Source organism: Marmota marmota, unplaced genomic scaffold, assembly GCF_001458135.2.
Source record: "Marmota marmota marmota unplaced genomic scaffold, marMar, whole genome shotgun sequence".
NCBI classification, from domain to species: Eukaryota; Metazoa; Chordata; class Mammalia; order Rodentia; family Sciuridae; genus Marmota; species Marmota marmota.
This window is the reverse complement of record NW_026000169.1, coordinates 2,022,494-2,047,791: the sequence shown is the minus strand read 5'-3', so window position 1 is coordinate 2,047,791 and position 25,298 is coordinate 2,022,494. Positions and strand designations below refer to the sequence as shown.

Below are 25,298 nucleotides of genomic sequence, written 5' to 3'. Positions count from 1 at the left end.
CCTCAGCTCTATATTCATGAGATTCATCTATGTTGATCTGTATAGCTTTAGCTCTCTTATCTTAGCTGATCTATGGTATTTCATTATATGACTACATACTGAGTCATTCATTCTCCTGAATGAATGAAAATGTGAATTGTTCTCAGCTTGTGAATACAAATGTTTCTGATATGAACATTTCTATATCTGCTTCTTATGCCTATGCAAGCAGATGCCCAGGAGAAGAGCTTCTTGGTCATAGGGTATGTATGTCCTCAACTTTACTAGAACTCACCAAATGGTTCTCGGAAGAAGTTGCACCATTTTACAAACCCATTCCAGCTACTACTTGCTAGTAATATAAATGATCAACTTATTGTGCCTTCATTATGCACCAGGTACTCTTACATGTATTATTGTATTCCATTATCACAAACTTATGAGTGAGGTATGATTATTGTCCCTAATAAACAAATATGAAAACTGAGACTTAGGAGAAGTATCTTTTCCAAAGTCAGAAAATTCATGACAGTACCCCGGTTCAAATCAATCAACCCGATTCCAGAGGAAATGTTCTTGATAACTATACAACAGTGATCTCCCGTTCCCCTTTCAGAAGAAAGCAGGATGCAAAGGGGAGGCAGATAGTGGAGAGAAAGTAAACTCAGATAGACATGTGTCCCTCTCACCTACCATGGTTTTCTCAACCAGACGTCTCTGAGACTACATTCCTCAGACTCTGAGTCAGTTGAGATTAAATGCAGATGTCTTGCACTGAGCCAGGCCTTCTAGGTAGAGGATGTTGCCCTCAATACCAGCCTGTGGGAAATAGCTCCAAGAGATAAGCTACCTTGGGCACTGAGCCCCTAATAGGAGCAGCAGATGGCCCTGGTTCTAAACTGTTTCTTTGCAGCTATATTACAGTCTGGCTACGGGTGAGTCACTTCCCAGAGCATTTTGGTTTCCCATCTGCAAAATGCAGTGACAATTCTAAACCTGTGCATCATGAGGGGAGAGTCCGGAAACAGGAGACACAACTTCAGATTCAGCCTGACACCAAGAAGAAGAAGGGCACTAATTCTGTTCTTCTGGTGAGAAGTATTTGCTACTGTGTCGAGTCACAGATTTTGCCTTGGCTCTACCTGAGCCTAATTTCTTTCCAGGGCTGAGCTCCATAAAATGCCTGGCCTACATAAAGGGTGGCTGAGTTTACAATGTTTCATCATAATAGGCTGTAGGGGTATGCATGATTCGAATATATACCTCAGCAAAATAAAAAAAAAATGAGCATGTTGTCACCTTTGGGGTCTCTGTCCCAGGGTCAAAGCTGTAAAAATATTGGTCATGTTTATCAAATTTTGTCTGATATAAAAGTGATATATGCACATTTTAAAAAATTAAATGTTCAAAACCTATAAAGTGGGTAGTAAAAATAACCCATAAACAACTGTTAATATTCTGGTGTATTTCCTTCCAATCTCTCTATATGTAAATAAGATAATGGGATCGCATTATGTGAATCCAATTTTACATCTTATTTTTTATACTTTATGCTATACTGTGGGCATTTTCCAAGGTCATTAAATAGTCTTCAGAAACATGATTTGTAATAGTTTCATAAAATTTCCTCCTATGAGCACAATATAATTTATTTAACCTTCCCCCATTTGAGGACTTTATGTAGGTTGTTTCCTATTTTTTTTTCCTCTTATAAATCATAGTGTACTTAGGGTTTTTTGTATGAATTTATGATTATTTTGTTAGGAAATATTCCTAGAAGTGAAATTACTGGGTCAAAGTTGGCAGATTTTAAGGGGCAAATAGCAGAAAATTAAACTCAAACTTGGATGGCTACCAGCCACAAACAGGGCTATCAATGTTCTCAGCCACATCCAGAGTGAGAGAAGGTATTTGATTCAGATTTCCAAGCAAGAGTCTTGGAATTCACCCTTATTAGAATATACACCCTGTACCCATGCACCAATCAAACACTGTGGACCAGCGCTTCAGATGTTCCAACTAGTTTTAAGCCAATCAGAGACACCCAGGAAGGTAGGGAGGGGATCAACTTCCCCAGTTGCAAATAAATGGTTTCTTGGAGAAGGATGATATCCAAACAAAGACCTGAACTGTATTAAGAAGGAGAAAGGCAGAAATGAGGGTTGAATAGACACCAGTAAATACTCATTCAAGGATGAACTTTTTAAAGGGGTTTGACATGAATGTACAAATTACTTCCCATAATGGTCGCACCAATCTAAAACCAGGAATGTGCTAGAAGGTCTGTTCAACTGTGCCCTCGCCAACATTGATTATTTTATTTTAAAACATTTTTAACTTACTCAAATTTTATTGGATGGGCTCAAATAACTTGCATCTTGATTTAAATTTAACTTTCCTAATTACTATATGCTCTTGGCCATTTAGGATTTCAGAACTTCTAACATAAAATGGAGATTACAAATATTCTAAAGAACTCCAAACTTTAGGTTGATCTAACCCCTTCCTGACAACTGAGAAACAAAGAATGTAATATTTGGGGCCCTGTTTCTATCAGTGAGAGGAGCCTAGACTTAATTCAGCCCTTAACTGCATGTTCCTTTAGTGGGCTCCATAGCACCCAGAACGTACTTTGTGCTTCTGGAAAGAAAATTCCCTCCTAGACCCAGCCCTAACTCTTCTTTATCCTCAGATTCCCATTGGGGTTGGCTCCAAGTGAAAGGGTTGTAGAGCTGAATCTATTTCCAGTCACAGTTCTGGCTTTCACTCAAGCAGGAAAGACAAGTCGTGCTTCCAAGTCACTGTACTCCTGAGCTCTGAGATTCTCTGTCATACCCACTCCTTGGGGAGTAAACGTCTTAAAGAGCCATCTCAGAATCTGAGACAGGACCAGTACTTATGCTATTGTGTGACTACTTGCAGGGTCAGTTCTATAGCCAGGTCGGTCTCTCTAGACCTGGCCCTCATGCCCCTAGTTTATTTCCATCCCCTTCCCTGGGCCCACCACTGATATCTCACCCTGCATCTCCACCATGGCTGACCAATACCACTAATAACATGGAAGTCTAGCCCTTCACTATAAACTACTGCTTGGCACCTTTTGAAAGCCTCTACTGCTAAGCTTCCTCCTTCCTAGGGGCTGGCATTAGGAAATAGAAAAAGTTATATATCATTAAAAGGCAGAAATGGACTCAAGATTTTACCTTTCAGGAAATGCTCAAGTAAGAGTCAGCAGGAAGGGAGACCTCATCAAATAAGTTGTGGGATAAATTATAATATATTCCTTTCTCAGTTCAGTCCTAGGCTGCTCAGACTTTCAAATAGGAGAAAGGAGTTCATAGCTACTTTTCTAGATAAGTCTGCCAGGATGCTAGTTCAACATGCTGAACATCTTAGAGTAGTAGCTCCTTAATGCATAGAATACTGTGGATCACCTGCATTTTTCAGCAAAATGTGCCAGCCTTGGTCTAGTTGCTGGGAATATTAAATGAATCAGATTATGGCCTCTGCCCCCAAGAGTAGAAAGGTTCCGACAACCAGAATGCATGCAAAAAAATAGTATCCAGGCTATGATAGCCACTAATTCATCTCAGGCACAAAGAAAGAAGGGTTCAGACTAACTCCCTAGAAGCACCCTCAAATTGAGTTTTTAAAAGTATATAAGGCTTCTCCAAGTACACAAAATGGCATGAGATGTGCTAAGCATGAATAAAAGCTGGAAAGAAGCTAGAAGACATAGAATATTCTGGAATATTCAAAAGAACTCTAGGTAATTCAGCATTGCTAGGTCATGAGAAAGAGGGGGATGGAGTTGCAGAAATTGATCAGGCCTGCAAAAGGGTTTTTAATATTTATACAGTGGACTAGAAAGGAAAGGACATGGATGTTTATTTCAGATGTCCATATGGAGATTAAATGCAGTGCCAAACTGAAGGCAAGTAGGAGATGACTGTCATGATCCAACTATAAGATAGAAGAGGGAAAGCATATGAGGGGTGGTAAAAATTAGAACACACCAGCCTTGGTTGCCAATTAGATATGGAGTCCAGGGAATAATAAGCTATAAAGTAAGGACACTAACTCAGCCATTCATACATTCATTTAGGTATTCTTTCTCTAAATGAGTACAGCATTTGTTAGCTACTAGTTAGGCACAAAGGATATAAGATAGTCATGAACCCTGTCTTTATGGAAACTTAGAGAAAATTAAACTAGTGATAGCAATGTAAAGAATTGGTGTTATAATAATAAGGAAAGTACATAGAAACTGAAGGTGATGAATCTTGTCTAGGGACAAACTCACTGAAAGAGTGAGTTTTACACTGATATAGGGAGGATGCATTGAAGTTAGCCAAGGAAAAGAAAGGATGGAGAACAAAGTGTCCTACATAGAAGAAAATAATTCATGAATACCCAGAGTAGAAGAAAATGGCATATCTGGACATTGAAAATGGATAAATATGGCTGGAGTATAGAGAAAGAGAAAGAGACAGGATGTGAGGTTACAGACGAGGCTACATTCAGAAAACAAATGCTAGGTAAGTCACGTTGCAGTTCAACCTGACCCTAAGGCTGAGGAAGCAGGCTGTAGAGTTTAAAACATAGTGTAAGTTCTTTCAATTCTGCAATGTGGTTTCTCAGATGAGTGGCACTCTCAGATATGCATTTGGAAAATATTCTGTCTTATGAAAAATGGTTTGAAGAACAGCAAGAATTGAGAAAGACCCAATAGGAAGTCAATGCATACTCCAGGAGATCAGAACCAAATTAAGGGGAGTCAGCTGGAAGGACCTGGTAGTGAGGATCAGTAAGTTTATAAAACATTCACGGAAAAGCCATAAATTGGCTATAATTTTATGTTTAGAAATGCTTTCCCAAGCAGAAGTCTATGTGACTGGAAGTAATGCTTTGATAAATCTCTATGATCATGGAGCCATCTCCCGGCCTCAAGCATCCTCTGCAAACCTTACCAAAGGACATAAGCTGACTTACAGCAGATAAATTGTTTTATCTGTGATTAGACACTTAGGTTGAGTCCCTCACTTGACTATTATGAATAGTGCTACAATAAACTTGAGATTGCAGACATCTTTTTGACAAAGTGATTTAAAAATTTGGGGGTAAATATCTAGAAGTAGAATCAATAGGTCATATGATATTTTTATTGTTTGAAAAAAAAAAAAACTCCATATAGTTTCCCCTAATATTTACACTGATTTACATTCTCACTAATAGTGTAATGGGTTCCCTTCTCTCCACATCCTCACCAACACTTGTTATCTTCCATTTTTTTTTAAACATAGCCAATATGACAAGTGTGAGATGATATCTCATTGTGGTTATAATTTGCATTTCCCTGATGATTAGTGATATCAACCATTAACAAAAGAATGGATAAAGAAAATGTGATATATATACACAATGGAATACTAATAAGCCTTAAAAGAAAAAGAGATTTTGCATTTGCAAAACATGAATGCAATCGGAGAACAGCATATTAACTGAAATAAGCCAGGCACAGATAGACAAACATTGCATGTTCTTACCAATAATGAAATCTAAAATAATCAAACTGAAGGAAGCAGAGAGTAGAATAGTGTTTACCCTAGGTGGGTGCTGATGGAAGATGGGAAGATAGATGATGGTCAGAGAGAGGATATACAGCTATAGTTAGGAGGAATAAGCTTTCTTTTTCTTTGAGATACATTGCACAGCACATAAAATATAGTCAATAATAATGTACTGTACATTTCAAAATCATCAACAGTAAATTTCTAATAACAACAATAATTATTTGAGGTGATGGATATATCCATTAGTTGATTTAATTATTCCACATCATATTCATGAATCATACCATCACTTGTATCTCATATATATATTTATATATGTGTGTGTGTATCTGTTAATTTACAAATCAAAATTAAAAGTTAGAAAAATAAAAATAAAAAGCAAGACAAGTAAATAATTTCATAAAGAAATATACAAGTGTGATAATTTGACATATATAATATGTGTATGTATAGACATATGTATGTGTCATGTATATATTATTATATACACACAATGTGTACTGATCAAATCAGAGTAATTAGCATTTCTCTCTGCTTAAATATATATCCTTTTTGTGTGTGTTAGAAATCTATGGGTGCTTCTAGTTCTTTATAAAATACATACAATAAATTATTTTGAACTATCAGCACCCTCTTGTGCTGTGGGAAACGGAATTTACTACTCCTCTCTAGCTGTATTTGGGTACCATTAACTACCCCTTCTCCTCCCAGCCTGTAGGCTAACTCTTTTATACTCTCTGAAGTCAACTCGCTTGGCTTTAGTGCTCCTTCCATGGGTGTTGCTTTTTTGCAATTTCTCTCTAAATAAATGATGAATACAGTTAAATGATGTTTTGAAAGTATACCAAAACAAAACAAGATACATACCAAAAAAACCAAGCCAACTTGGAGAACCCACACATCTAACATTCCCCTCAGATGCCAGTCAGTGTTAATCTGGACTGTGGCATTGGAATAGAGAAGTAGATGGAGACAGACAAGGTCTAGTTAGGTGATGGCATTATTAGGATTGGGTGATTGGTGGGTGTGATGTTAGAATATGAAATTATGAAAGGCTTCCTGCATTTCTGATCTTGCTAGCTGGTGGAATTTGGGATAATAGAAGAGAAAAGTCTGATTTGCAGAGTGGGAAGGAATAGAAGATTTTAGGTGTGTCTACTGCAAGTGTTTGCATTATATAAAGATGGAATTATATTTTGAATAAGAAATGGAATTCTGAGCCTAGAGTTGAAAACACTTCCTGGGCTAGAAATAGAGATCAGAAAATCATCAGTAAGGAAATGAATGGAAAAAACTGAGAAAGAAAGAATGTCAAAGGGCTAAGAACAAAAACTGGGAGAGAACAGCATTCAAAGGACAGGTAGGGGCAAAGGAAGCAGAGAATGAATGGAAAATGAGCCGCCCAAGAGATGAGGGCAAAACCAGATGAATGTGAAATCCTAAAAGCCAAGGAAAGAAGATAGGAAAGGGGCAATGGTCAATAGATCTCAATTTGTAAAGTCAGAGAGGGAGAAAAAATGATCCAGAGGAGTTTCTTGAAATGATATAAGCATTTCACAACAGTGAAGCTTATTTTATAGAAAGCAAATAGACCTCTTTAATTCTGGTTGCCGTCTGGCCCTTCCTCCTTCACCAGTAGAGCCAACTAATAAGTCAGAATAAACATCCAAAACTCAACCACCCATGGCCCAGTTGTGATGGGAAGGAAGATTAGGTCTTAAGGAGGAGAGACTTGATTTCCCACCAAGAGCACCCAGGGGTGTCTGAAGATAACTGTTAAAGAGGTAGCCTTATAAATAGGAGAGCTTCCTTTCCCTTGCTCAGAGTCCTGGTTACATCATCTTCTTTTCTATCCTGGGGACCCCATGGTAGTCCCAGACATGTCTCTGTGCCCTCCCCCAGCCATTCTACCATCCCTCACTGTCTCCTTCAATGCCTCTTCTTCTAGGGTTTCCAGTATTTCCAAACTTACCAATGCTCAACAGGCATACCAACAAGAACCGTCTAGTGAATCAAAGAATCAGGAAAATAACTCTAAATAATTCCAGTCCTGTGAGGTGAAGAAAATTAGAGTTTGTGATGAGGAGGCCCTAGCTGAGCTGCCCTCACTGCCCTGCAAGAGAGAAAGTGCTAATTGCAGTAATAAGTCCTGCTGAGATCCTGCAGGGTGAACATAGCTGACTTCCCACCCTGATGAGACTTCTCTCCCTGCCTCACTCCCCAGGAGGAAGAGGGGTAGAAATCCTGGGTGATGCTCCACCCCTGAAACTTGGCTTATAGCCCACAACCTCTTGGGACTGTGCAGAAGCGTAATGGCTCACCTCAGTGGGCTAAATGGGAATGAAACAAAGCCCATTACCTTACTCAAGCTTGGGAAAGGACACTGGGAATTAGACTATGGTAGAGACTCTCTTGGGTAAGGAGCTTTCTTGTACTAATCTAATCACAAAAACAAGACATGGAAAGGGGTCTTCTCTCTATTCTACCTGTAATGTAAATGGATTCATTGAGTGAGTTCCATTATTGTTCTTGAGTTCTCTCAGATTTCGGTGATTCATGGTCCCAAGGGTACATCACTAAACATCAGGTTTAATCACAAAACATTAGCAGGTATAGCATTTAAAACTACTACTAGTTCCTAGTCTGCAAACTGGGTAGTTATAGGATTGTCTCTTACATGCATTGTCATGGAAACCAGCATGCAGCCTGAGAGTAATCCTGGCAAAATTCCCAAGCATCTGGTGGGCAGAGGATGTTTGGATCTGTATGAAACCGGTTTGCTGTGCAGTCTGAACGTGATGGGGTGTATGCATAAAATAATTGTGTTTTTTCCAGTCATTGCTTCCAGCTATGCTCTGTAGAACCACCCTTTCCTACAGAGCACATCCTTTGATAAAATTTTGGTAGATTCTATAACTTTTTGGTCATGTTTGGCTCTTAAAGTTCAGCTCAAGTGAAAGTTTCAGTCATCAATGGACTTAAATCACACCTCCTTCCCCTCCCACCTGCAAAGCTTTGAGCTTCATAGAAGCTTCCTGAAGCTGAGGTAACAAGGTGCAACAAATTGGGTGGCTGAGAGCAATAGAAAATTATTGTCTCAACAATCTGGAGGCTGAAAGCCCCAAATCAGGGCTGTGATCCTTCTAAAAGCTCTCTTGCCTTTTCCAGTTCATGGCCCCAACTAGGTTACAGCAGCATCTCTCCATCGTCACCTGGCGTTCTCTCTATGTCTGTCCACTCGTCTTTCCTCTGTATATCTATGTCCAAATTTCCCCTTTCATTAGGAAATACATGGTCACATTGGATTGGGACCTACCCTAATGACCTCATTTTAATGTCATTGCCTCTGTGAGATTCTATTTCCAAATAAGGTCACTTTCTGAGGTACATAAGCATATCTTTTTGAAGACACATTTTAAGCCCTAACCAGCTGGGACCTGGGACTCTGCTTGGTCTCTGAGCCACCTCTCCTGCCCTCGTCCTGACTCCTCTGGTGCTGTTGAAGTGGGGAGAAGGCAGGGGGAGGGGTCCATGGCTGGCTACTGCTGCAGTCCTCTCTCTGATGACTTCTCTGCTTCCCTAGCTTACACAGACTGGCCCCGGAAGCCCTCCAGGCATCAGTCCTCCAACTGTGGGCAGTGTCTCCTGGGGCCCAGGTGTGAGCTCTCATGTCCTAGGAGCCTCCCTGCAGCACAACTCTTGATGTAAACAATTCACCTCCAATTTGACCTCTTCTGCCCCTCAGTCCTCCACCTCTCAGACTGTGAACTAGAGTTCACCCCAGCCTCCTGGGGAGAGGTCCTCGCCCTAGCCCTTGGTAGACCTTGTACCAGGCACCAATCTCAAAGCAATAGAAAATATTCCCTTTGACACACACACACACACACACACACACACACACATCTCATACTAACATATCACTGAGACAAGCCCACAGCAAGCAGGTTAATGTCTTGGACAGTGCGGAAGTTTCCTAAGTTGATATCAACTCAGTTATTGGCATTGTCTACAGGGCAAACAGTCCTTGCCTTTACTCCTTCTTTTCCTAAGGCTTATGATGAGTTCTGAACATCATTTCCATGCACCAAGAATTTCTCAAGGAGATTGTTGAAGAAATAGTGGTCACGATTTGCCTACCAGGGGAAGGCATTAGAAAGGGATTACATAGAGTGATTGCTACCACTTGTGGATCAAGTTCTTGTGCCTCGTACCATGCTAAATGTTTTCATAACTCTTAGCTAAGTTCTGCCTCAAGCCCTCTGAGATAGGAATTGTCACTACCCCTGTTTAATAGGAAACTTCTTAGCGCAGTTAAGGTCACACCTGAGATCAAGCTGCTACTGAGATCTGCAGCGGGCTGCTCAACACAGACCAACTGCAAGTTCACACACACCACCACGGAATCCTGCTCACCTCGGGCACTGTCCTGGATCATTTCCCAAAATACACATCCCACAGAATGTTCAAGTCATTTAGCGTCTTTTGTTCACTGCACTTTAGCCTCCACACCTCACTGTTGCTGACCTTTAAGGAATCTGCGTTGGCCTCCATCTGTACTGAACTGTTCTGCTAGTGAACTCGGAGCCTGAAGTGAGAATTCACCAATATTTTAGGTTTAAATAAGGGTGCAAGGGACAGGGAACTTAAAAAAAGACACACAGACAGGGATGGGAAAAAAAATGTTCCCCTCAGTAGAAACTAAAGAGAGGGAAAAGGGAGAGAGAAATTATCACATTAATTCTCTTTATTGATCAAAGGTCAATTTGAGATATTCAGGATAAGAAAGAAATTTATGATGTAACAAAATTCATGTGCAGTTATAATTAGCTCTGGCAGTATTCTTGTTGTGTTCAAAGCGTCTTTGAACATGAATATTGGGGGAGGCAATGGGATGGAAAACAGAGAGCAGGAAGCCAATAGAAGGTAAGAAAGAAAGAAAGGGAGTCCAGATTGAGGCCAAGCAGGAGGGGGAGTTTTTGTTGAAGTTCCTCTGGCATTTTCTCAGCAGAGCCCGTCGAGGGAAGACAACCATCATCCAAGGCCCCAGCAATGCTTAAAAGAAGTGCCTGACCACAACATGAGGTTATTTATAAATGGATGAAAACAAACAGTAGAGAATACAGCAAGGGACAATTGGCAGAGTGAACGATAGGGGACTCAAGTCCCTGGTTTCTGTTGCTGATGTCTTTGGATAAAAAAGATACTCACGATTCTCAATAAGCAATGACCCCACTTGCTCTTCTGAGGAAGAGAGAGGAAGCACACTGTCCCCGTGGGTGGAAAGAAGGCTGGGACCATCACAGGAAACACTCACACTCCCATCTCTTCTCCACTCATCACTCGCGGCTGGCGGCGCCCTATCCCCTGGCACACACAGGCTGCTGTTCACTGGAGGTCCACCACATCATCTGCCACGGAGATGCAGCAGATGTCATCGATGGAGTTTGGGCCCTAAAAGAATGATCCATGGGTGATTAGCATCAAAACTCCAAGAAATGGAAGATTTAGTCAGGTACTTGGTACAAAGAGAGAAATTTGACACAGAGGTGTGGATAGCTGTATCCAGAGGAAAGAAAAGGTCTAAAACCCCTAATACCTTCATCTCTAGAAATGGCCACTCTATTTTCCAATCTCTTGGTCATCTTTTTTGACTTGATCCTGAAAAATTCTTCCTGCTTTATGGAAATCACATATACTCACAAAGGCCTCCATTAGTTTATTTGTATACAAATCTAATTTAACAATTAGAAGATTAACAATTAATCTTCTAATTGTTAAATCACAGCACAGTGCCATAGAAATATTGTGTCACAAGAGAACCTGTGGTTTGCTTAACACACCCAACATTTTTCAACCATACACACCAATGTCAATGATAGTCACATAAGCCACAGATATTGGGGGACCTGCCATGGGCTGGGAATTACCTTCCAGTTTCCAAGTAAGTTAGCTTTCAGGTAAGTTTCCCTGCTTTCTCACTCAGGGAACCATACTTAAATGCAGTCAGTAAATTAAAAAGTATTATTTTGGAGAAATTTGATGTTCTTGATTCATTACTATAACAGGGGAAATCATTTATAAACTTCCAAATTTTTAGACTTTATTAGTAACAACACTCTTCTTAATAAACACCAGGGTTGAAACTCTTTAACAGATCCAATTTTCTACCAGCTTTAGGGAATCTTTTTGTGTGATATTCATAACACGGTCATCCAGTTTTGGGTCAAAACTTCCCAAGACCAGAGGATTGGTTGCTTGACGAGGCCCTTGTTTTAGTCAGCTCTTTCGCTGCTGTTGACTAAAAGATCTAACCAGAACAAATATAGAGGAGGAAAAGTTTACTTGAGGGCTCACAGTTTCAGAGGTCTTAGTCCATAGAACGCAGGCTCCATTCCTCAGGGCTCAAGGTGAGGCCGAACATCATGGCAGGAAAGTGTGGCAGCGGATCATCACATGATGATCAGAAAGAAGAGAAAGAGAGAGTCCACTGGCCAGATACAAATATATACCCAAAGCCACCCCCCAATTCCCACCTCCTCCAGCCACACCCTACCACTTGGGTTACCACTCAGTTAATTCAGGGGATTAATTCACTGATTGGGTTAAGATTCTCACAACCCAACCATTTCTCCTCTGAACCTTCTTGCACTATTTCACACGTGAGCTTTTGGGGGACACCTTACATCCAAACCATAACAACCTTCCAAGGGCTTTTTTTCCATCACCCCAACCTCGAACTCTGCAAAGCAGCCCCCACCTCACTATTGAAGAGTGACAGATTGTGCCCTCTACAATCTGCATCCCTCCTCCTGAGCCTTGCTCTGAGCTTAAATCTTAGGTTTGCCTTTGCCCTCTAAACATTTTTGTGGGGAAAAAAATCCCTCCTTTACCTTGAATTCTATGCACCTAAATTGAAGTTTTCCTTCCCTTTCCATACAGCTGAAATCTGAAGTTCCCCCTCCTGATTCCTGAACTCCTCTCTATGATATTGTCTGTTGTTTCTGGAAGATATTGAAATTGCTAAAATTGCTAAAATTGCTTACTTAGCATTACCTCACTTTACACTTAAGAAATTTGAAGCCAGGGGCCCTATATTATTTTTTACATGATAGTAGAGTGTATTTCGACACATTATATGTACATGGAGTATAACTTAGGATCCCATTCTTGTGGTTGTATATTATGTGGAATTTCACTGGTTGCATATTCATATATGAAATAGGAAAGATATGTCTGATTCATTCTGTTGTCTTTCCTACTCCCCCTCCCTTCCCTTCATTCCCTTTGGTATAATCCAGTGAAATCCTATTCTCTCCCATTCCTTATTGTGTGTTAGCATACACATATCAGAAAGAACATTTGGCCTTTAGATTTGGGGGATTGGCTTATTTCACTTAGCACAATAGTCTCCAGTTCCATCCATTTACTGGCAAATGCCATTAATTTTACTTTTTTATGGCTGAGTAATATTCCATTGTGTATATATGTGTATGTGTGTGTATATGTATATATATATATATATATATATATATATATAAAATTTTTAAACTATTCATCTGTTGAAGGGCACCTATAGGTGGGTTCCATAGCTTAGCTATTGTGAACTGAGCCACTATAAACATTGATATGGCGGTCACCATAGTATGTTGATTTTAAGTCCTTTGCATATAAATCAAGGAGTAGAATAACTGGGTCAAATGGTGGTTCCATTCCAAGTTTCTGAGAAATCTTCATACTGCTTTCCAGGGTGGTTTCACCAATTTGCAGTCCCATCAGCAATGTGTGAGTGTACCTTTTTCCCCACACCCTCACCAACATTTATTATTACTTACATTCCTGATAATTGCCATTCTGACTGGAGTGAGGTGGAATCTCAGTGTAGTTTTCATTTGCATTTCTCCAATTGCTAGAGATGTTGAATATTCATTCATATATTTGGTGACCATTTATATTTCTTCTGTGAAGCATCTGTTCAGTTCCTTTGCAGGGGCCCCTATGTTACTAATCTTTGCATCTTTGGATAGGCCCACATCTGGCCAATCACAGGTGCTCGGTACATGAGTGTGCAGGCGTCACTGAATCCTCCTGAAATCCAGGTTTGAAACATTCAAGACGCATGTCTGATCCACCTCTAAGCATCATGCCCCTAAGCAAAATCTTCAGTGGCTTTTAATGGTGTGGAGGGGATGTGTAAGCTCAGCAGCTAGCTTTGATCACCTTCATAGTCCAGTCTTAATGCTCCTCCCAGCTTTGCTCCTAACACTTCGTCTTCTGACTTTTCATCTGCTCTGACCAGCCTGGCTCACTCATTTTCCTCTGACAGACTTTCCCACCCTGCCTCTGCAGGTAGGTCATTCTCCACTCTCCCTCCCTGGTAATGTCCCCCATCATCCTCCATCACCTTCTTACCCATCCTTCAAACTGCAGTTTCAGTCCTCTATCTTCTGAGGAGTCTTTCCAACCCACCTGTTTGAACTCTGATGTTTTTGTGGTCTATATCATTCATTGTGTAACTAAACCCACAACGCCCCGTGACATCTCCTATGCTGCCATTGTCTCGGTGGCTATTTATCTCTCATAATGTTATTTAACCTCTCACTGATTTATGTCCTGTCTCTACAAGTAGATCACGAACTTGCCAAGGGCAAAGACCCTGTCTTATAATTCTTTGTATCCCCCATAGTATTTAGTGTCATATCTTATGCACAGTAGGCACTCAATAAATATGTTGATTTATTCTCCCCCATCTTTCAAAGTCCAGTTAAATTTCACCTCATTCACATTCCTTTCCCTTAAGACGCCAGCATACATTTATTCTCCTCCTTTAAGTTCAATCGTACTTAGTGTCTATCCTGTTCATTGCATGCATTAAGAGGTATAATCGTATCTTGTGTATAAAATGTGTTCATCTAACTAAATAGTCTGCTTCTTGAGAACAGAGCCCATGGGCTTGGGACTTTTCTATATTCTTTTTTTTCCTGGGGCTAGGCACTGCATAAGCTCTCAGTAAATATTTTTTTTTTCACTGTGATCTAAAATAGCTTTTAAATTCCAGTTCTATGTACTCTAACAGGATATAAATTTAAAAAGATGCCCCAATAAGGCTCCAATTGAATATGTATACAACTGTTATCACAGCTTGCTATACTTAATTTGTAAGTAGGAACCAACAGTAGAGCATATAATTTCCTTGTCTGGGTTTCTGCTGTGATGAAGACATATCAAGTCATTTGCCTGGGATCTACTTGAAGAGTTAGAAACAGACCTAAACAAAAGCTCACAATCATAGAATGCATTGTGAAGGCTCCTCTCTCAAGCTGGGGTTGGCTCAAAGAGCCCGTTACCTTCTGGGAGTTGCTCCTTGAAACACTGCATATTCAAATAGTCACTAGGATAACTGATGGGAAGATGCCTCATCCCAAAACCCTTTGCCTTTTATTGGATAACAGATTTGTTTATTGATTCATTCACTACAGACACTGTGTTAGCACTGATGATACAAAAGTCAACAGAGTAGAAATTCCCTGGCCCTATATAGGAAGAGAACAGCTAAACAAGTAATCACAAGCAAATAATGGAAAAAAATAACTGAAAAAATTTCTATGTGAATACAGTCTTAGTCTGTTCAGGCTGACTGGGTAACTTATAAAAAAATAGAAATTTAGTGTCCACAGTTCTGGAGGCTGGGATGTTTCAAGATCAAGGCAACAGTCAAGTGTCTAGTGAGGTTCTTCACCATTTCCTTGTTCATAGATGTATCTTCTGGCTGTGCCTTCCTAAGGTAGAAGAGACAAATGAGCTTTTTAGGGTCCTTTTATAGGGCACTAATCTTATTCAAGAAGGCAGAACCCTCATAATCTAATCACTTCCCAAAGGCCCTCATCTTTTAATACTATCACACTAAAGATTAGGTTTCTATATGAATTTGGAGGGAGGGGGACACAAATATTTAGACCATAGCAGACAGTAGGGATGGATTCTCAAGAAAGCTCATGTAAACTAAGGCTTGAAGGATGAAAAGAACTTAGTCAAGGCAGAGCCAGGTAAATAGTGTTCTAAGGCATTGCATGTGCAAAGGCCGTGAAGTAGATTTGAAGAACTTAAGGAAGGGCAGTATGGCTAAGAGATAGTAAATAAAGTGGCTTTCATGAAGAAGATCCATTTAAGACACTGGAGACATGATGATTTTTAATCCTTGCTGAGTGCCAGACTCCAAGCGTCTCCTGACTGTGTTCTTGGAGATTTGACCCTTAGATCAGATCACCCTGGATTATGGCTGATCATGGGGCACAAGAAAGACACTGTGCTGTGGGACAGAGACCAAATTAACTTCTCAGTTCTACAGCCACACCGCTGCAAGTCTTTGAACCATTATTTCACCTGTCTGAGCCCATTCTGCTGTCTGCAGGCTTTCACCCATATATTTGTTCTTTCATTCAACTCAACAACTGCATACCAACCACTGCTTCATGCCAAAGCATATTCTAGATACAATGGATACGTAGTGAGAAACACACAGGACAGAATCCCTGGCCTCATGGGGTGTCCATACCAGGGGGATCAGTCACACTTTGTTTTTGCTGGGAAAGTTAACCAGCAGGGAGACTGTGTCTAGGTGTACACAGCAGAGCTTTCCTTTAACCTCTTGAGTGCAAGACAGACCATTTGGTCTTTTGTAGATGTTATTTCACTTGGTCTTTAGGACAGCCCTGTGAAATAGGCATGATTTCCCCTTTTTAGAGTGTCCATCTGTCCTTCCTGCCCTGCCTCTCTGGCCTGTGCCTAGCATGGACTCAGGACACGGGGAAATGCTACTTCTTGAGCATTGGGGTGGGGGCAGACCCTGGGAAGTGCCTCCAGCCTTGGGCCTCTTCAGATTTTCTAGTGTGTTACGTAAACCTGCTCACCCTTTATATCAGCATGAGCACGGCTGGAATTCATTTAAAGTTTCTTAAAAAGGGGGTGAAAGTTGAGGTTATTATGAAATCATATCTAACTTCTGAATCACTTGTGTTTTCCAAAGTAAAGGGAGGGACGAGGTGAGGGAAGAGGGTGGTTCCTTGTTTTCTGTGCCCCTGGAGGCTGTAGGTGTAGCTGGGTCAAGCAATGAACAGTGATTGAGTGGCCTGCAGAGACGCAGGAGAGAGAGGAAGTAGGAGACCAAGAAAACTCAGCCAGTGAGTGGGAGCACCATGGGAAGCAGAGAGGGAGCAGAGATCCTGTTGAGGAGCAGGAAGATGAAACATTTGGGGACGAGACTTGGAGTTAGAAGATTTCATTGCCATGTCAAACCCTCCTCCATCACTATACAAAATCTCCTGGCTCTGCAATCCTTGTGGCATGGGTGGATTCACCGGGAGGGAAGGAAAAGGTACTGAATTCTGCTGACTAGGTTGAGAAAAAGTGAGCCTCCCCAGACAAGTGGAGTGAGGCCATCTGCCTCCATGCCGATGGGGAAGCTGAGGCTCACAGCCTTCCCAGTCATGTGGGAGCCATTGCTGGGGTCTTCCAGCTTCCACAGCCGAGTTCTTCCCACGCCAATGTGCTGTGTCCTTGGCAGAGATTCCAAAAATTTGGACCTTAAAATGTTTTGGGGGGGCTGGGGTTGTAGCTCAGTGGTAGAGCATTTACCTAGTACATGTGAGGCACAGGGTTCGATCCTCAGCACCATATAAAAATAAATAAATAAAATGAAGGTATTGTGTCCAACTATAACTAAAAAATATATATTTTTTTCCTGGGGTTTTATTTTTTCTTCACCAACCTGACCACCACTAAAATGAAACAAAAGAAAGTAAAACAAATAAACTGAGTGCTTCATGGGAACACAATGGGAGCTAGGTTAAACACCTGTGAAATCGTGTATACAAGAAAATATTCAGTTTAACTATAAATCGCAGGAGAGTGAGCAAATGCAGCCTGCACTTGTCTTTCAGTTACATAACGAGGGAAGCAGAAGTGGTCCTCCATGGGAGACTGTTCAGAGGCTTCAGGACATGCACCTCTGCTGTCAGAAAACAGAGGAGTGTATTTTCAAAGGTAGATTTTTAGTAATATAAATATTATTATTATTTATTTTTTTAAATTTTAAACTTGGCTTTCCCTAAAATAATGCCTGAAGGCTGGGCAGTAAGAAAAATGAATCAAAACTTCTGCTGGGACAGGGCTTATGCATCATTTGTGTAGCAAATAGCTCACCTGAAGGAGCAGTTTCTTCAGTGGCTGGTTAACAGTCTCTCTTTTATTAAATTGCATACACATAGGCACAAGAAACTATTGGAACTGGTAAGTTTTCTTGCCTATATCTGGCAAGTCTTTTAGCTATAGGCTTCTTACCTGCCTCTATGTCAGTGCATATTAACTTTGCTCTGGACTGAAACCCATTGGACTCTGATCTTCCTAACCATAAAATGACACAGAGGCACATGCATGCAAAGTCAGGAGTGGGCTGGAAGATGGGGATTCAGGCACAGAATCTCCATCTCCAGGATTTCTCAGAGTTAGGTCCCTGGACTACCTGCATCGGAGAGATCCAAGATGCTGATTAAAATCATAGGCAGGTCCCTCACCCTATCCCACACTTAGGGAAGAACCTATAAGAAGTATATTCTTGAGGACCTACATTTTTCCACTTTCCACATGAGCCTTATGCCCAGTAAAGTATGAGAAACATACTCTAACATACCTGGGAACTCAGGTTTAAAAATTCCTGATTTAGGACACCCTAAGCACTTATTAAAATGCAGATTCACATTCAGAATCTGTGATGGAGTAGGTCTAAGATACCAGACAGAAATCTACATCTTATTCACTCAGGTGGGTTGAAGGTCAGTGGTGCAATGGATCACCAGTTAAACTATGGATCAGAAGATTCTAGGTATGGCTCCTGGCTGGCTCTCTTGGCTCATCTTACTCACTCTGGTGATTTGGATGTAGAGGTTCTAACATCACACTTGCAAAGACCTCTGGTGAAGGTGATTTTGGAGCTTCCTGCCTGTTTTTGTCTCGAATGTGGCATGTGCTTACCACTAGAGCTGACTCTCTAATACACAGGCTTCTCCCATCAAGCTTATTTACATAATTCCCCCAAGAAAAGTACCTTTAGCACCTGTCATTCTCTGATAGCCTAACCCAGTTGGGAGCAGTATTAATTTGAAAAATATTAGAAGTTTTGTCATGCCAGGTAATATAATTTCAAATGTATTTATAAATGTTAGGGTCCTCTACTTCCTCAAGCCCTAATAGGGAACAACTGTGGGTATTTTCACAAGAGTTGAAAGATGGATAGCCCAGGTACTGAGTTTACAATTCCACCACTGCTAGATTTGAAGTCACTGAGAGTGTAGGCTATAATGTCTTAGGTTTGTGTGGACAACTCTGATATAAGTTTTAAAGCATAATTGATGCTCAATAATTGTGATTTGATCCTCAGACTCCTTGAGCTTGGTGGACATCCACCCATGTCATTGATTTCCTTTTATAGGACCTTTCTAGAGAGCTGTGCACCTAGGTATGTCTGGGGTGGCAGAACTGGGTGACCAAAGCCTTATTCAGAGTAGACCATGTGCTATTCTTTCTATACCCATCCAGACAACATTTCAGTCACTGGTAATACAGAAGGGAGCTGATCGCAATGATTTAGTTCTCTTTCAACTTTCTTTCCTTTAAGGAGAGAAGGTTGTTGAAAGTGAAAAGAGATGAATGCTCCTACCTTGAAAAATACTTAGAGGCAAAGAAATGGTCTGGCAGGTTTGTGTGCTCCAAACTAAGCAGCTGGAAAGACTACCAGTGAATAGACAGTTTCAAAAAAGCAATTTGTCTCAAGAAAGTTTCCTTGGGAACTTAGTTTAAAATTGGCTTGGACAGGAACCCAGCCTCATTGATTCAACACTGGCTGAAAGACCATAGGGTAATGATAAATTGCCAACGATCCCATTTGAGGGTAAGTGTCTAATTGGTGCCACAGGGTTTGGAGTAAGACCTGTCTTTCTTCACAGCTTTATTAATGATCTGGAAATGGTTGGAAATGGTATATTCATGCTCAATTGGGAGCTAGTACAAGCAAGAGAACAGTAGAATACTAATACAAATAGACTAAACAAAGTGGCCCATAGCATTCAGCTTAGAAAGATACACTTTGATAATTTTTTAAAATAGGAAGACAAAGGGAAGCAGGAGTATTGAAAATAAAATGTTTAACAAATTTAACAAATCTAGAAATACTCAGATAGAGGGGTGAATGCACAAGCCTTTTGGAGTGTTGAATAGCCAGAGGAGGGATGATTGTTCAGTCCATGAAAGAGTGTGGAAAGAGGTCAAAGCCACTTTGTCCCCATATAATAGCAAAACTGGCCCTAGCAGGCCCATGCATTCTGAGTGTGCCCCAGAAGTAGCAATATGATGATAGCTCTGTAGTTGGGGTGTAGGCTCCTGACACTCACAAATTAAGGGAAGGGTCTCAGGAGGAAATAATCAAGAATTAGAAGACGGGTACCTGGTTGGTAGTCAAGACACTCTGGCTGGAGCCAAAATGTCTCAGATGTCATGAGGAAAACAGGTCTAGACAATGGTGCTCACACATCTGTTAGTGTCCATATAGATTCTCATGACTTCTCATGTTGATATTTCAATGCATAGGCTCAGGCCAAGAAATAAAACAACTTAAAATTTGTCATGAACAAATAAATACTACATCATAGGAATGTATTATTTATTTCTTCATGAATCTGGTATAAGATAGTGGCGTGACAAGTTCTCAAATTCATTTGGAAAAAAATAAGATATCCAGAATAGCCAAAGCAAATCTGAGCCAAAAAAAAGTGATGCTGGTGGCACCACAATACCAGACCTCAAATTATACTACAGAGCTATAATTAAAAAAAAAAAAAAAAAAGCATGGTACTAGCACCAAAACAGACATGAAAACCAATGGAATAGAGTAAAAGAAAGAGACAAAACCACATAAATACAGTTATCTTATAGTAGACAAAGGTGCCAAAAACAGACATTGGAGAAAAGATAGACTTTTTAACAAATTGTACTGGGAAAACTGGAAATCCATATGTAGAAGAATGAAGCTTGACCTCCATCTCTCACTGCATAAAAGCCAACTCAAACTGGATCAAAGACCTAGGATTAGACCAGAAACTCTTGAACATGTCAGCAAAGGAACTGACTTCCTTAACAAGATTCCTATAAAACCAAAATTCAATAAATTGGATGGCAACAAATTAAAAAGCTTCTATACAGCAAAGGAGATGATTAAAAACATGAAGAGAGAACCTATAGAAGGGGAGAAGATCTTTGCCACCTGTTCCTCTGATAGGGCATTAATATCCAGAATTTTGAGGGATGCAAAAAACTTGACACCAAAAAAAATCCAAAATAATCCAATTAATACATGGGCAGAAGAACTTAAACAGAGACTTCTCAAAAGAAGAAATAGAAATGGCCAAAAAATACACAAAAATTTTCAACATCTCTAGCAATTAGGGAAATGCAAATCAAAACTACATTGAGACTTTATCTTATTCCAGTCAGAATAGCAACTATCAAGAATACAAATAATAATAAATGTTGGCAAGGATTTGGGCAAAAAGGTACACTCATACATTGTTGGGGGGACTGCAAATTAGTGCAGCAACTCTGAAAAGCAGTATGGTGATGCTTTAAAAAACTAGAAATGGAACCACCTCATAACCCAGTATAGATCCAAAATATCTAAAATCAGCATACTATAGGGATACAACTACATCAATGTTTATAGCACCACAATTCACAATAACCAAGCTATGGAACCAATGTTGGTGCTCTTCAATAGATGAATGGGAGAAAGGAAATGCAGTATATATACACAATGGAGTGTTTTTCAGCCATAAAGAATAATGAACTTATGACATTTTTCTGGTAAATGGATGAACTAGAGACTATCATGCTAAGTGAAATAAGTCAGACCCCCCAAGTAGACATTTGAATGTCTACTATCTTTCTCTGACATGCAGAAGCTAGTTCAAAATAAAAGGGAAACAATTTGGTGTGGGGGGATGCAGAATCCATCAAAATAGAAGTCAGATTGGTGGACTAGATGAAGGTGTTTCAGGGGAGGGAGAAGAGTTGGGACAAGGGAAGAACAGTGGAATGAATCTGACCTAACTTTCCTATGTACATATATGAATATACCACAGTGTATTTCACTTTCATGTATATCCACAAGATACTAAATTTAAAAAAAATACAAGCAGAAAGATCAGTATAGTAGAGGGAAGAAAATAGGGGTAGGAAGGAAAGGAGAGAAAGGGGAAATACTGGAGACTGAATGAGAGCAAATTATATTCCATGCTTTCATAATTATGTCAAAATGAATCCTAATGTTGGGTATAACTAAAAATAACCAATAGGGGAAAAAAGAGTGCTGGAATGAGAGTCAGGAGAATGGGTCCTTGAGTTTCTGTCTCTTTGCCACCAATGTGAACATGACCATGGGACCTTGGATATCCAAGACCCCTGGTTAAGAGAGCTGAGGAACCAATTCAATGGAGCAGCACCAATCTCTGCCTCTGCCCTTTTAGCCAAAAGTTTTCATCCCTTTTTTGGGAAAGATCAGAATAAGAATGTTTTACTCCCTTATAAACAGCTAAAGGCCTTTAGTAAGAAGTACGTCAGGTACAACAGGAAGAGGCTGATGTATATTTAAATGGGTTCATTGTACCTGGAGCTTAGAAACTGAGGGCAGAAATGCCACAGGGAATATATATTAAATTGAATATTTTCCTCTCATGTCCACACAGAACCTCAGAAGGTGACCTTATTTGGAAATAGGGTCTTTGTAGATGGAATTGGTTAAAATGAGGTTATTCTGGATTAGCACAGGTTCTAATCCAATGATGGGTATCCTGCTCAGAAGAGAAAAACAGACATAGCCATAGAGGGAATACACTCTGAGAAGACAAGGGGCAGAAACTGGACTGTCAAGGCACCCACAGACCAAGGATTGCCAGCAACCCCGAGAAGCAAGAAGAAGCAGGGAGAGACTCTTTCCTAGAGATGCTCCTGCTGACATCTTGATTTTGGACTTCTAGCCCAGAGAACTAGAGAGAGAACATCTTCTGGTTTTTAAGCAAGTCGATTTGTGACACTTTGTTATAGCCACCTTAGAAAACTAATAAAACAAGATATCTATTTTATCCCTATTAAAGGTAGAGAAGATCAAAGACAGTGAAGAAGCCTCCATCCACTATAACAAGAGGCCCTGGGGAAAGGCCCAAAGCAGAAACTTGGGTCGGCAGCTAAGAATGCTGGTTTGCACTGGCAACAAGAAAACTCGAGACATGAGGGAAGTTCTTCGTCTAAGATAGTTGTGTTAAAAGCAGAAGTAATATTTTATTAAACCCTAAATCAATAAATGCCAAATCAAGAAACACATAGTCTGATATAGATTTTCTTTAAATTTGGAAATTATTTAAATACAGTCTTGGGAGATACAAAAATTCAATTATACCATTTTCATTAAATATATGTATTTAATCTCCTTTGTCAAAATAGTAGTTATAATTAGCCCTTCGCAGCCCGAGAAAATCCAGGTGGAATCTGGATATCAGAAACCAATCTTTTGAGTGAGCTATGCAGGAAGTGGGGACTCAGTGGCTGCCTGAAAAGGAGGCCAGAGGCTGAAGAGGCACTAACCCCTGCAGCAGCAGAGGCAGAGGCCAGAGGACCTAAACCTGCCCCATGCGGTCACCACCAGATCATCAAGCAGGCCCAGAGACCATCTCCAAAGCTGCCACTGTCACTGCTGGATGCCACATCCTGTGCCAACCACTCTGCAATGAAAGGGAAGCACAGGTGGCCCAATGCCAGTGATGTGCTCTTGGTCACAGAAGAGATGACGTTCCAGGGGCTCATTGCCCTCTCAAAAGCAGCTCTGGAAGCATGTAGGCAGGAAGGAAAGGCAAGAGGAAACTTCAGAGCAAAAGAAGAAGGACAAGACAGAAGGGGGAAATAAAACAGACCCAGAGGAGCAAGACGGGAGCAGGGATGAGGACGCTGAAGATGAAAAAAGGCTAGGACAAGAACAGAACCAAGAGGAGGTCGTGGACAATTGAGTAGGGTGGGCAGACCTGCACCAGGGGCGCTCCCACATGGAGATGTGGCACCTGTTTGTACTTTTTGTGAAGCTTTTCCCTGCTGGGCAGAGTTACCTCAAGCATAGATCCCTGAGAAGGTCAGAATAAAAACTCACTAGGATTATCACCAAAACCAGCTCTTCCCCAGACTCGGAGCATCTGAGGTGCCAGAATCTTCTCTTGCTTGATCAGTCTGAAGGTTGTGACTTTTTGGTAAGGGATTCTGAACAGCTAATGACATTAGTCAATTTGATATCTCTTGTTTACTTACATGTATGACCAGGGAGACTTTACATGTATGGCCAAGTCTCCTGGCCCCTCCCCCAAAAAGTAGTAATTTCCAGGTTGCCTGTCATGTTTCATATCACAGAGGCAGTGCAGGCTGAGGAAGAACTGGAGCTTTGATCATAGTCAGCCTATGTTTGGTTATACAGTATTTGGCAATAGTAGCTGATTAAGAATAGTCCAAATGGTTTAGCTTTAGGAAACTACTAAAAAGTTGTGGGAGAACAATGAAATCTGTCGTCTCTTCACTTGACAGTTGCATTAATTTGAGTTTCATTTCCTCTAGACCCACTTGGCTTGCAGTCCTTTTAGACTGACTGCAGACAGTCAGCCTTTAGGATGGCTGCACTCTGGGGACATATGCTTTTAAATTAGCAGTGCTGATTGGAATTAGTCAAGCAAGGGTGCCAGTGCCTTACTTTTACAAGACAGATGGCATAGTGTCAGCTGTCCTTCACTGCTTACCCCTGTACAGTTTAAGATATATTGTCACCTCCTGCAAGGTACAAAATCCCTGGCTTCCTCTTCTTATACTCCATCTTCCAGACTCCTGTCTTTGGCTTTAGTTCATGATGAGTTTCAGACTTTGATTCCTCGACGCACAACTTTTTCCCTCCGTGCTTCTTCTCGATTCCTCTCTCTCTTCTGCCTCTTTTCCACTTTGTCTCCCTCTTTTACTCACTTCATCCTCTAATCTACGAATTTCGATTACCTGCTTCACTATCCCAAAGTGCAGCTTCCTCTGATTTCTTAGTTCTAATCTCAGATCTTAAAAATGATTTGGTGAAAAACTGCTCTGAACCTTGGGGAAATCTGATGGTGCTCATGAGTCTGACGGCCCCCCACCCACTCCACCCCAGCAATTTCCTTTAACTGCTTCTGAAGTATCTCTGTTGGTCTTTCTTAGCCTTTTTCTCTTGCCATTCAGTGCTCCAAAGCACTTCTTATCTCCAGGGAGCACTTGGGTTGACAAGGTAGTGTGGTGCAGTTTCACACTTGTTAATTTTGTTCAATGACTACAATGAAAAGTTTGTTGATAAATGAAGACTGTTGGAAAGATTATAATGCTTTGTACACATAAAGAACATTTTTTAAAATTTTTTATTGTGGGTTGTTCAAAACATTACAAATTTCTTGACATATCATATTCCACACTTTGATTCAAGTGGGTTATGAACTCCCACCTTCACCCCATACACAGATTGCAGAATCACATCAGTTACACATCCATTGATTTACATATTGCCATACTAGTGTCTGTTGTGCTCCGCTGCCTTTCCCATCCTCCACCATCCCCACTCCCCACCTCTCCCCTCCCCTCCCCTCCTCTCTCTCTACC

At 40.7% G+C, this 25,298-nt stretch overlaps 1 pseudogene; it reads left to right on the top strand.

Annotated features, from left to right (window-relative positions):
• Window positions 1-201: 201 nt before the first annotated feature.
• Window positions 202-23,653, top strand: LOC125611788 (annotated as a pseudogene).
• The last annotated feature ends 1,645 nt before the right edge of the window (window positions 23,654-25,298 follow it).